Source organism: Salvelinus sp. IW2-2015, linkage group LG11 (assembly GCF_002910315.2).
Source record: "Salvelinus sp. IW2-2015 linkage group LG11, ASM291031v2, whole genome shotgun sequence".
Taxonomy (NCBI): domain Eukaryota; kingdom Metazoa; phylum Chordata; class Actinopteri; order Salmoniformes; family Salmonidae; genus Salvelinus; species Salvelinus sp. IW2-2015.
In genome coordinates this window covers 35,472,470-35,484,571 of record NC_036851.1, presented here as the reverse complement: position 1 = coordinate 35,484,571, position 12,102 = coordinate 35,472,470, and the positions used below count along the sequence as shown (strand labels likewise).

At 42.7% G+C, this 12,102-nt stretch overlaps 1 pseudogene; it reads right to left on the bottom strand.

Moving 5' to 3' along the window:
* Nucleotides 1–6,178: 6,178 nt before the first annotated feature.
* The window catches only part of LOC111970701 (RING finger protein 223-like), a 22,457-nt pseudogene continuing 16,533 nt past the window's right edge, over nt 6,179–12,102 (bottom strand).

The window sequence follows — 12,102 nt, the reverse complement described above, 5'->3', positions numbered from 1 at the left end:
CTTCTGGCAAGGCTTTCCACAAGGTGTCGGAACATTGCTGCTGAGACTTGCTTCCATTTAGCCACAAGCATTAGTGAGGTCGGGCACTGATGTTGGGCGATCAGTCCTGGCTCACAGTCTGCGTTCCAATTCATCCCAAATGTGTTCGACGGGGTTGAGGTCAGGGCTCTGTGCAGGCCAGTGAAATTCTTTCACACCGATCTCGACAAACCATTTCTGTATGGATCTCGCTTTGTGAACGGGGGCATTGCCATGCTGAAACAGGAAAGGGCCTTCCCCAAACTTTTGCCACAAAGTTGAAAGCACAGAATCTTCTAGAATGCCATTATATGGTGTAGTGTTACGATTTTCCTTCACTGGAACTAAAGGGCCTAGCCCGAACCATGAAAAACAGCCCCAGACCATTATTCCTCCTTCACCAAACTTTACAGTTGGCACTATGAATTGCGGCAGGTAGCATTCTCCTGGCATCCGCCAAACCCAGATTCGACTGCCAAATGGTGAAGCGTGATTCATCACTCCAGAGAACGCGTTTCCACTGCTCCAGAGTCCAATGGTGGCGAGCTTTACACTTGGCATTGCACATGGTGATCATGGGCTGCTCGGCCATGGAAACCCATTTCATGAAGCTCCCGACTAACAGTTKTTGTGCTGATGTTGCTTCCAGAGGCAGTTTGGAACTCGGTAGTGAGTGTGCCACCGAGGACAGACGATTTTTACGCGCTTCAGCACTCGGCGGGCCYGTTCTGTGAGCTTGTGTGGCCTACCACTTCACGGCTTAACTGTTGTTGTTCCTAGACATTTACACTTCACAATAACAGCACTTTCAGTTGACCGGGGCAGCTCTAGCAGGGTGGAAATTTGACGAACTGACTTCTGTCGGTAAGATGGCATCCTATGATGGTGCGACGTTGAAAGTCACTGAGCACTTCAGTAAGGCCATTCTACTGCCAATATTTGTCTATGGAGATTGCATGACTGTGTGCTCGATTTTATACATCTGTCAGCAACGGGTATGGCTGAAATAGCCGAATCCACAAATTTGAAGGGGTGTCCACATACTTTTGTATATATAGTGTATTTGATATGATCTTTGCATAGAAGTGGCCTACACTATGTTTGTTGACCATGTACATTCACATCACTTTTTTTATCCCTTTTACATGCACACAATATTTTACAAAGTTCTGCCATTTGCATGCATGACAAAGCAAAGGCATGGTGTGGCTTCTCTCCAAGCATTAACATAAACCTACCTGCTTGACTGACATCTTTGACTTACACTGACAAATACATTTTCTCCACATAGACTTTCTACATTCAAATGGCATTGATTTTACTTTGCACATTTATCAAAAATAGGCTCTCTGGTTGCCTTCCAAATGTTCTTGATAAAACTAAATAACTGAAATGCTGACTGAATTAAATCACAACAAATGCATTTTACATGAACCAAATACTCTGTTTTACACACATGAAGACACCACATAGTCATGCTTACCATGTTGCTGTAAAGTGACATCGACATACTGTACAGTCTAATCGTCTCTATAGTCCTCTGTTATCACAGAAAAATGTTAGCCCTGCTATGTAGGTGTGTTTAATGCAATCTGAGAAATGTTTGCACACTGAACATATGATCACTAAATTATAACATATCTCACTGTCAAAACATATATAATTGACCAGCTCAAGCTTCCCGTTGAGTAAAACATTAGGGGCCGGTGTCCCAGACACAGATTAAGCCTAGTCCTGGACTAAAAAGCACTTTCAGTGGAGATTCTCCATTAAGCTTGCTTTTTAGTCCAGGACTAGGCTTAATCTGTATCCGGAAAACCACCCCATGTGGATTAGAATACTTGTGAACTTTACTACTACTGTACTGCCAGTAAACAGTATGTTATGATATGGCAATTACTACTGTGATTGAGATATAAATGGTTGTTATAGTTTTACTTCGTTGTATGAAACTGTTGACACTGCTATGGCCCCAAGTGAAAATGTCTGGAAACGTTCCCCTAGAAGCAATAGCTACATATCATGCCTTGTCCTCAGTTGAATCATTCAGGTCTTCAGCTTCCCTTCTCTTCACCACATAGCATCAAAGGTACTGGATGGCAGATATGGTACTCACATTTGCCAGCAGAGCTGAACAATAGTTCAGAGAGAGTTATTTACAGTATTTTGAATCTGTCCCACAATTATACTTGCCTGGTCCCAGTTCTGTTTGTCCTGGCATGGCAGGAGTTGGCAGGAGCAGAAACATACTGGCATCCTGGCTACAATTATACATGTGTTGTTGAAGACATACAGTGTCAACTTATCTATATGCAATTTTTATACATAAGAAAATAATAAATACACAAAATAAATTATTAAAAAAACAATGCTCTCTCTCTCCCCTTGGCACCTTTATGGCGTCCCTCTTGCATAATATAACTGTTTCGGTGTGGCAGACCAGCTGCTCCTGGGTGACATTTTGTCCTGGGTACAGGTCCTGGGGTGGCAGTGGCACAGTGAGGGGTGTTGAGATGGCATTTAATATACCAGTGCCACCTTCTCTTGACAGCTCTCCATCGAATCCTTTGATATATGAGACATCACAGGCTCCAGAGGGGTCCCTGTTAGCTATGCACCTGTTGCTAGAAGATTCTGGAACTGAACCCAGATCATTTGTTACATCCTGGTTCCTTGAGATCTCCTCTGTGATCTGCTCAGCAGTCTCTCCTGGAAAACCGGTCATGTGATCAGAGTTGGGCAGCCACACTACTGTAACCTTCCACCTATCTACAATATCATAACATGCTCTGCTTACTATAAACACTAAGGGGGATTCCAACCCAAGTTAAGTACGCGTAAATGGAACGTAATACGCTATTTATGCACGTTTCTCTCTATGCATATTCTGACCTTGAATTTAACCATGAGAATAGCATGCTATTCACCATCTACTTGTTGGGGATGGAGATCAAAGAAATGAAGATGTGTCAGAGGTGTGTCTACAGATACGCCATATTCTGACTTGGATTTAGTTCCCTCATAATTCCACCACTTTTGCGCATGATGAATAAGGTCGAGCAACTTGTCGGTTCCAAGTGGAACATCTACTTAATTTTTTCCGATAGAAATAACACCATTCTCCATGCACTGTAATTTACAACTGGATAAGAGCTATTGATAAGAGCCTAGGTAAATGAGTAAACCGTTTGGATAAGGGGATTGTAATTATAGATGACAATTGCTTTAAATCTATTTTACCATATGATCGCTGTAGACAAATGTGAAACCAGTCATTTGGCTGCAAACTGAAGCATATCAACATATCACCTTTTTCCACAGTGAAGTTTATGTAATACTGGCCTTATAATTTGGGATGAAATTTGGAGACCCAAACTGTAGGCTTCTGTAGCCATGCGCAAAAGACAGTATGGCATCAAACCTACCTGAGTTGGTTTATGATTTCTAGAATGTTTTAATTATATGAGCAAACTTTTCACTGTATTTTTTTCTATTTGTATCGCACATACATTTATAAGTGTCACTGACTTTAGAATTGATTTCCTTACTTTAGCATAATTTCATTACATTGTTTGTTTACCATTCATTCACCTGTCACGTTTGTGTGGTTGTTCCTGAGGATCGCAAGCAATATTGGATCATATTAGGCTAACGTATTACAAGTTGTGCAATCATTTGGGACGTGTAGCCTATTTGAATCATTCTGGAATTCAGACCATACTAGCAGTTTAAACCTGGCCCACGGTTCACCATGACTGGACCGTTGTCATCACAGTTCCATGATTAGTGAGGAATCGGGATTATTCGGGAAGATTTATAGGACTACTGTTCAACCCCTATTGTTCATTTTTCTCACCTTCCAATATTTAATGAGTTGAACAATTGAATATGGTAACTTTCAGGATTAATCAAACCACTGTACTTTTGATTCACCAATATATTTAGTGAGAAAGCCTGTTTTTATTATTATTCATAAATACTTTCCTAGCCCTAAATAAATATACAAGATCAGAGTATTTTTTTAACCACCAATTGGTGCTGAAAAGGAGATGAATATGCGTGTATTTATATGGCTTTCTTTCATTGATCCCTAATATTCTGAACCATTCCCTCCATACAGTGCCTTCATAAAGTATTTACAACACCTTGACTTTTTCCACATTTTGTTGTTACAAGGTGGGATTAAAATTGATTTGTAATTTTTTTGTCAACGATCTACACAAAAAGGAAGAAAAGCTCTAACATTTGTAAAATACAATACATGAAAAATGAAAGACTAAAATATCTTGATTGCATAAGTATTCAACCCATGTTAGAATCACCCTTGGTGAACCCATGGTCAACACATGTTAGAATCACCCTTGGCAGTGATTACAGCTGTGAATCTTTCTGGGTAAGTCTCTAAGAGCTTTACACACCTGGACTGTACAATACAGTATTCAGACCCCTTCACTTTTTCCACATTTTGTTACGTTACAGCCTTATTCTAAAATGGATTAAATTAAATGTTTCCCCACATCAATCGACACACAATACCCCATAATGACAAAACGAAAACAGGTTTTGAGCTCAGGTGCATCCTGTTTTCATTGATCATCCTTGAGATGTTTCTACAACTTGATTGGAGTCCATTCAATTGATGGGACATGATTTAGAAAGGCACACACCTGTCTAAGTGGTCTCACAGTTGACAGTGCATGTCAGAGCAAAAACCAAGTCATGAGGCCAAAGGAATTGTCCGTAGAGCTACGAGACAGGATTGTGTTGAGGCACAGATCTGGGGAAGGGTAGCAAAATAATTCTGCAGCATTGAAGGTCCCCAAGAACACAGTGGCCTCCATCATTCTTTTTGCAATGTAAGTAAAATGGTCTGTCTGTTCAAATGTTCTGTGCATTGTTGTGTGCACTGTGATGCCTTTTAAGCTAGTGGAAGCATTTGTCATAAGCACAACACCAGTCCATAAGTAGGCCCACACCTCTACCATTCAGTTAGTATGGGAACTGTATTGTAGGCTATAGTATGTGTGATGTAGGTGTTCCATGCTAATGTGTAGTGTCTATTCAGCAAGAACGGACTCCTACCTGCAGCATGAATATAAAGTCTCCAGGTCCAGACTGTCCTGCAGCAGTGACATGCTGTGTGTGTGCGTGTTCCTGCCAGTGGTGTGTCAGAGTCAGAGTGGGGCCTGGCCATTACCCATGTTATAAATAGACCTGTAGCAGTGATTCTGGCTGCTGGTCACATGTAGGGCCCTGCACGGGCCACGGTCTGGGCGCCCTTCCACACTTGTAACATTTCAGTGCCATAAATATAAGCCACTCTGAAGTGGAAGAGGTAGGACAGGATCAATTGTATAATTACCCATTACCTTACACCAGTACTGCCTTACACAATAATAGTGAGCATATATCTAAACAGATGCAGCTCAGTCCCCTCCTGTACTCCCTGTTCACTCATGACTGCATGGCCTGGCACAACTCCAACACCATCATTAAGTTTGCCGATGAMACAACAGTGGTAGGCCTGATCACCGGCAATGAAGAGACAGCCTATCGGGAGGAGGTCAGAGACCTGGCCGCGTGGTGCCAGGACAACAACCTCTCCCTCAACGTGATCAAGACAAAGGAGATGATTGTGGACTACAAGAAAAAGAGGACCGAGCACGCCCCCATTCTCATCAACGGGGCTTCAGTGGAGCAGGTTGAGAGCTTCAAGTTCCTTGGTGTCCACATCACCAACAAACTAACATGGTCCAAGCACACCAAGACAGTTGTGAAGAGGGCACGACAAAACCTATTCCCCCTCAGGAGACTAAAAAGATTTGGCATGGGTCCTCATATCCTCAAAAGGTTCTACAGCTGCACCATCGAGAGTATCCTGACTGGTGGCATCACTGCCTGGTATGGCAACTGCTCGGTGTCCGACCGCAAGGCAATACAGAGGGTAATGCGAACGGCCCAGTACATCACTGGGGCCAAGCTTCCTGCCATCCAGGACCTCTATACCAGGCGGTGTAAGAGGAAGGCCCTAAAAACTGTCAAAGACTCCAGCCACCCTAGTCATAGACTGTTTTCTCTGCTGCCGCACGGCAAGCGGTACCGGTCCAAGAGGCTTCTAAACAGCTTCTAACCCCAAGCAATAAGACTCCTGAACACCTAATCAAAGCAGCAGCCACATGACACACACCAGCATGATCAGTAGCACTGCGATCAGCACCAGCCGCTTCCAGTCTGAGAAGAGGCTGCAGAGGCATCGTCTGGCCCAGACGAGTCTCCTTCTGCCAGCCTCAGTCTGTCTGGACGCAGCCTCCTCCTGGATTATCCCGATGTTGATACAAATACAGGTGGAGGAGCCGTCCGGATGGAGAAGGTCAGGGCTGCCGGGGTTGGAGTAACACAGCTTCTTCCCATCCAGCCACACCCTCTCCTCCTGCTACAGGTGGGTGGGCAGCCGGCACARCACCTCCAGACTTGTGAGGAGGGCTGGGGGGCCACTGGCGGGGAGGGAGGTGGGGTGCCTGCAGAGGGGGCAAGGGATCTGGCCCCCTTCCTGTTCCACAGACACGGCCATGACCCGGGTGACACACTCCAGGCAGAAGGTGTGGGTGCAGTCCAGCAGCTTGGGCGTCTTGAAGACATTGTCGTAGGTGTTGAAACAGATYAAGCACTCTGGCTTGTCCTTGCCGGAGGAAGGGTCAATCTCCTTTTCGAGCACTGGATCTGGGGCCTGTGTGTGCCAGACCTCTCTCTGGTTCTGTAATGCACCTACAGGAAAAGATGCCAACGATAAATGTTTCGGTTTCAAACATAGGGTGACCGTTTGAAAATGTTWAGGTTGGTATTCTGTTTTGCTTGCACACCCTGAAGATAAAGGATAGGCTTACGTGTCCGATTAGCCTGTATCAATTTGACAAAAGGTTTTGGCACATTGATTCCTTGAGGTCAATACAATACCAAGGCAAACATCGCTCTTCAAATATTACATAGAGATACACATTACCGATAAGACTATTTGTTCACTTTCTTCATTACTTGCTTCTCTAATCTTGTACTGAACATGTGTTCAATTTCATTGATTCAACTATGCCAACCAATCCTTAAACATTACCATCTTGGTTTTTGTTTTGTGGTTGAACGTTTGGTTGTGTTAACATTTACGTTATTCTACATTAGACATTTAAATTGTCTGTTCTTGTCATTGTTTCCTTTACGTTGTCAACTGTGACAAAGGAAAGTGTTACAGAAATCCCCATTTCCTTATTGATCTAGGTCCTTAAGTGTAGCTAACATGTGAGTGAAGTCTTTGTTAACAGCCCAGATGGAAGTTAACAGACGTCATTTCATGTCCAGCAGATTAATCATTAAAGGATAAGTTCTCTTTTTTTCAACCAAATCTCTATTTTCGATGTAAATGGTATATTATAGAAGGGTCCAGACACCTTTTTTGTGATTTCATATGTTTTTGAGAAACTTAATCCAAACAGCAAAATGCTTCCTTATCCTTGTTTGGTATGGGGGCAAACAACGGCTACAAAAGCACCCAAATACGTCCTTTTAGAAACGGCAAAGCTCTCAGTATAGTGATATAGGTCTTTAAGATGTTGTACACATGAAATTGTGTCATTCCAAACTTTATCCGCAATGTTATATTCTCTTTTGCGCGACTCAAGCATTTTTCCCTATCTAGCTGTTCCATTCGCCATGTAGCCTTCTCCTACAGGTAACTGCCTGAATAAGGGCCATTACGAGCCAACCAGAACAGATTCAATGCACCCTGGTATAGATTAGGGCTGAACCCAATTAGTCGAAAGGCTGTTGGTCAACCAAGCTTTTTTTTTTTGCAAAAAAAAAWATATATATATGGCACAAGAGACACCTTGTAACGCGTGTTCTCCTCCTCTTCGTCTGAAGAGGAGGAGTAGGGATTGGACCAAAGCGCAGCATTGTGATCTGACATAATGATTTATTTAACGAAACCAAAAAACACGAAGAACACTAGAGAATTACAAAAACAATAAACGATGTAGACAGACCWAGACTTGAGAACTTACATAAACACGAAGAAACGCACGAACAGGTACTAACTACATCAAAACGAACGAAAACACGAAACAGTCCCGTGTGGTGCATAAAGACACAGACACAGGAAACAACCACCCACAACAAACAATGTGAWACCACCTACCTTAATATGGTTCTCAATCAGAGGAGATGAAAACCACCTGCCTCTAATTGAGAACCATATCAGGTCACCCATTAACCCACAKARRMAMMMMWWAMMWWRRAWKSCCMMCCMMMMYYMMSSCCYKRMCSRMYWAMMMMWWMMAAAAMMAMMRRAAAMMRGKYMRGRAMSKKRMMWMACCYSYCYSWYWMGSWSCSTWCTCMGKRMRCWMMWCCAWWRSKSWAGSSRWGGGKMTRGRWSRGSMYMWGAMSAMGGKGKKWGSWYARRMTSYRSRMKRSRWSYCYMYYYCMMMWKMGKYMWYCMMMSMWTYYGTRYMCMYYYMYKRWTKMMYAMCYTCMTWKTSYRMMYWSTTWRYYTWRRKRSYRWCWMYSARWTMMYRAYYASMWMYRKSAYMAGKRGYAGCMYMSRKWTAMSRKKMAKYMCYRRKMTAMRRKGYWKSWYYGGKWWWRGKRRSWKSTSYKRAYKSAWKSAMKRYASYWYYRKWCYRRWSKWYKRCAGYTCYSRWTKKMRGRGYRGMAMCKGKWYRMRGAGYRSMMMMSSTATGATGCACTTGTGAGAAACAAGTTTTGGTTTATTTCATTCCATTTACAAGTTTTGTCAATTGAATCATTGTCTTTTGTTTGGAGTGTTTCTGTCAATGTTGAGTAAGGCACCTGCTTACACAGAAGTTTGCCTATAGGCTACCTGGCCTGCACGCAAATGTAGGTATAGAAATGTTCCCATTTGGGGATCGGATAGTATTTATGTTTGGCTTAACACACCACCACTAATGAGCTGTGCAGCTTCTCAAAGTAATGTTTTCTTCACCTCAAACAGCAAGCAAACAAAGTCTGTTTTTACATCCATTGAGAATGACAATTTTTCCTCAATGTATTAGAATTTTTTTCCCAGCTCTCTCTCCCTTTCGATAACCACTCAGTGTGAAAGGGAAAAATGTCATGCTCTGATCCAGTTGAAACGTTATAAAATAGGTCTACCTGATGAGCTCTTATCTCTTGCACAAAATAGCCTACAGCTGTGTCTGTCTCGATCTCACTGGCTTGGGAAACTCTGACTGCCCAGAATATTTTACAATGTTTCAAGTTTKKTGCAGACAGACCATGCGTAGCCAATGTGATTTCTAGGATATTTATTTTCATCAGGATATTTATTTTCATCAGGATATTTTCTACCTGCAGGCTGTAATGTTTTCATTTGTTGGCTTTATGTAGGCTATTTTTTACATAGTTGGCAATGGCAATAGAAGTTACTTTTTAGGTTTGTATAATTTTAATTTGGATAGAACTGGCACGTAGATCGGTAGAAATGTTAAGATAAATTGGCATTCCACGTGAGAAAGGTTGCCGACTCCTCATGTAGCTTATTAATGTCAACTTAAGGCGAGTAATGGCTGAATCTGCGAAAGCCAGCAGCAGTGGGAGGAGGTCAGTCAGGTTATCTTGATCTCTGGCTCACATGAGTCATTTGTGTCTTATTTCATAAAATGGCAGTGTGTCTATATATATATATACAGTATATATATATAATATATATATACAGTGCATTCGGAAAAGTATTCAGACCCCTTCCCTTTTTCCACATTTTTACATTACAGCTTTATTCTAAAAATGTATTAAATTAAAAAAAACATCTCATCAAGCTACACACAATACCCCATAATGACAAAGCGAAAACAGGTTTTTAGAAAACGTATTTACATAAGTATTCAGACCATTTGCTATGAAACTCAAAATTTAACTCGGGTGCATCCTGTTCCATTGGTCATCCTTGAGATGTTTCAACAACTTTATTGGAGTCCACCTGTGGTAAATTCAATTGATAGGTGATGTTTTGGAAAGGCACACAGCTCTCTATATACAGTTGAAGTCAGAAGTTTACATACACTTAGGTTGGTGTCATTAAACTCGCACACTGCCCTAACCCACCTGGACAAGAGGAATACCTATGTAAGAATGCTGTTCATCGACTACATCTCAGCATTTAACACCATAGTACCCTCCAAACTCGTCATTAAGCTCAAGACCCTGGGTCTCGACCCCACCCTGTGCAACTGGGTCCTGGACTTCCTGATGGGCCGCCCCCAGGTGGTGAGGGTAGGAAACAACATCTCCACCCCGCTGATCCTCAACACCGCAACAGCGCCTCTTCAACCTCAGGAGGCTGAAGAAATTTGGCTTGTCACCAAAAACACTCACAAACTTATACAGATGCACGATCGAGAGTATCCTGTCGGGCTGTATCACCGCCTGGTACGGCAACTGCTCCGCCCACAACCGTAAGGCTCTCCAGAGGGTAGTGAGGTCTGCACAACACATCACCAGGGGCAAACTACCTGCTCTCCAGGACACCTACACCACCCGATGTCACAGGAAGGCCAAAAAGATCATCAAGGACAACAACCACCCAAGCCTCTGCCTGTTCACCCCGCTATCATCCAGAAGGCGAGGTCAGTACAGGTGCATCAAAGCTGGGACCGAGAGACTGAAAAACAGCTTTTATCTCAAGGCCATCAGAGTGTTAAACAGCCATCACTAACATTGAGTGGCTGCTGCCAACATACTGACTCAATCTCTAATCACTTTAAAAAATAAAAAATTGGATGTAATAAATGTATCACTAGTCACTTTAAACTATGCCACTTTATATAATGTTTACATACACTACTCATCTCAAATGTATATACTGTACTCTATACCATCTACTGCATCTTGCCTATGCCGTTCGGCCATCGCTCATCCATATATACAGTGGGGCAAAAAAGTATTTAGTCAGCCACCAATTGTGCAAGTTCTCCCACTTAAAAAGATGAGAGAGGCCTGTAATTTTCATCATAGGTACACTTCAACTATGACAGACAAATTTAGATTTTTTTTCTCCAGAAAATCACATTGTAGGATTTTTAATGAATTTATTTGCAAGTTATGGTGGAAATTAAGTATTTGGTCAATAACAAAAGTGTATCTCAATACTTTGTTATATACCCTTTGTTGGCAATGACAGAGGTCAAACGTTTTCTGTAAGTCTTCACAAGGTTTTCACACACTGTTGCTGGTATTTTGGCCCATTCCTCCATGCAGATCTCCTCTAGAGCAGTGATATTTTGGGGCTGTTGCTGGGCAACACGGACTTTCAACTCCCTCCAAAGATTTTCTATGGGGTTGAGATCTGGAGACTGGCTAGGCCACTCCAGGACCTTGAAATGCTTCTTACGAAGCCACTCCTTCGTTGCCCGGGCGGTGTGTTTGGGATCATTGTCATGCTGGAAGACCCAGCCACGTTTCATCTTCAATGCCCTTGCTGATGGGTGCTGCATGGTAGAGCTGTGTTACTTTGGTCCCAGCTCTCTGCAGGTCATTCACTAGGTCCCCCCGTGTGTTCTGGGATTTTTGCTCACCGTTCTTGTGATCATTTTGACTCCACGGGTGAGATCTTGCATGGAGCCCCAGATCGAGGAGATTATCAGTGTCTTGTACGTCTTCCATTTCCTAATAATTGCTCCCACAGCTCCCACCTATTGCAGATTCAGTCTTCCCAGCCTGGTGCCAGGTCTACAATTTTTTTTCTGGTCCTTTGACAGCTCTTTGGTCTTGCGCATAGTGGAGTTTGGAGGGGACAGTGTGTGACTATTTGAGGTTGTGGACAGGTGTCTTTGTATACTGATAACAAGTTCAAACACGGTGCCATAATACAGGTAACGAGTGGAGGACAGAGGAGCCTCTTAAAGAAGAAGTTACAGGTCTGTGAGAGCCAGAAATCTTCGCTTGTTGTAGGTGACCAAATACTACTTTTCCACCATAATTTGCAAATAAATTCATTAAAGATCCACAATGTGATTTCTTGGATTTTTTCCCTCATTTTGTCTTCGTAGTTGAAGTGTACCTATGATTGAAAATTACAAGGCC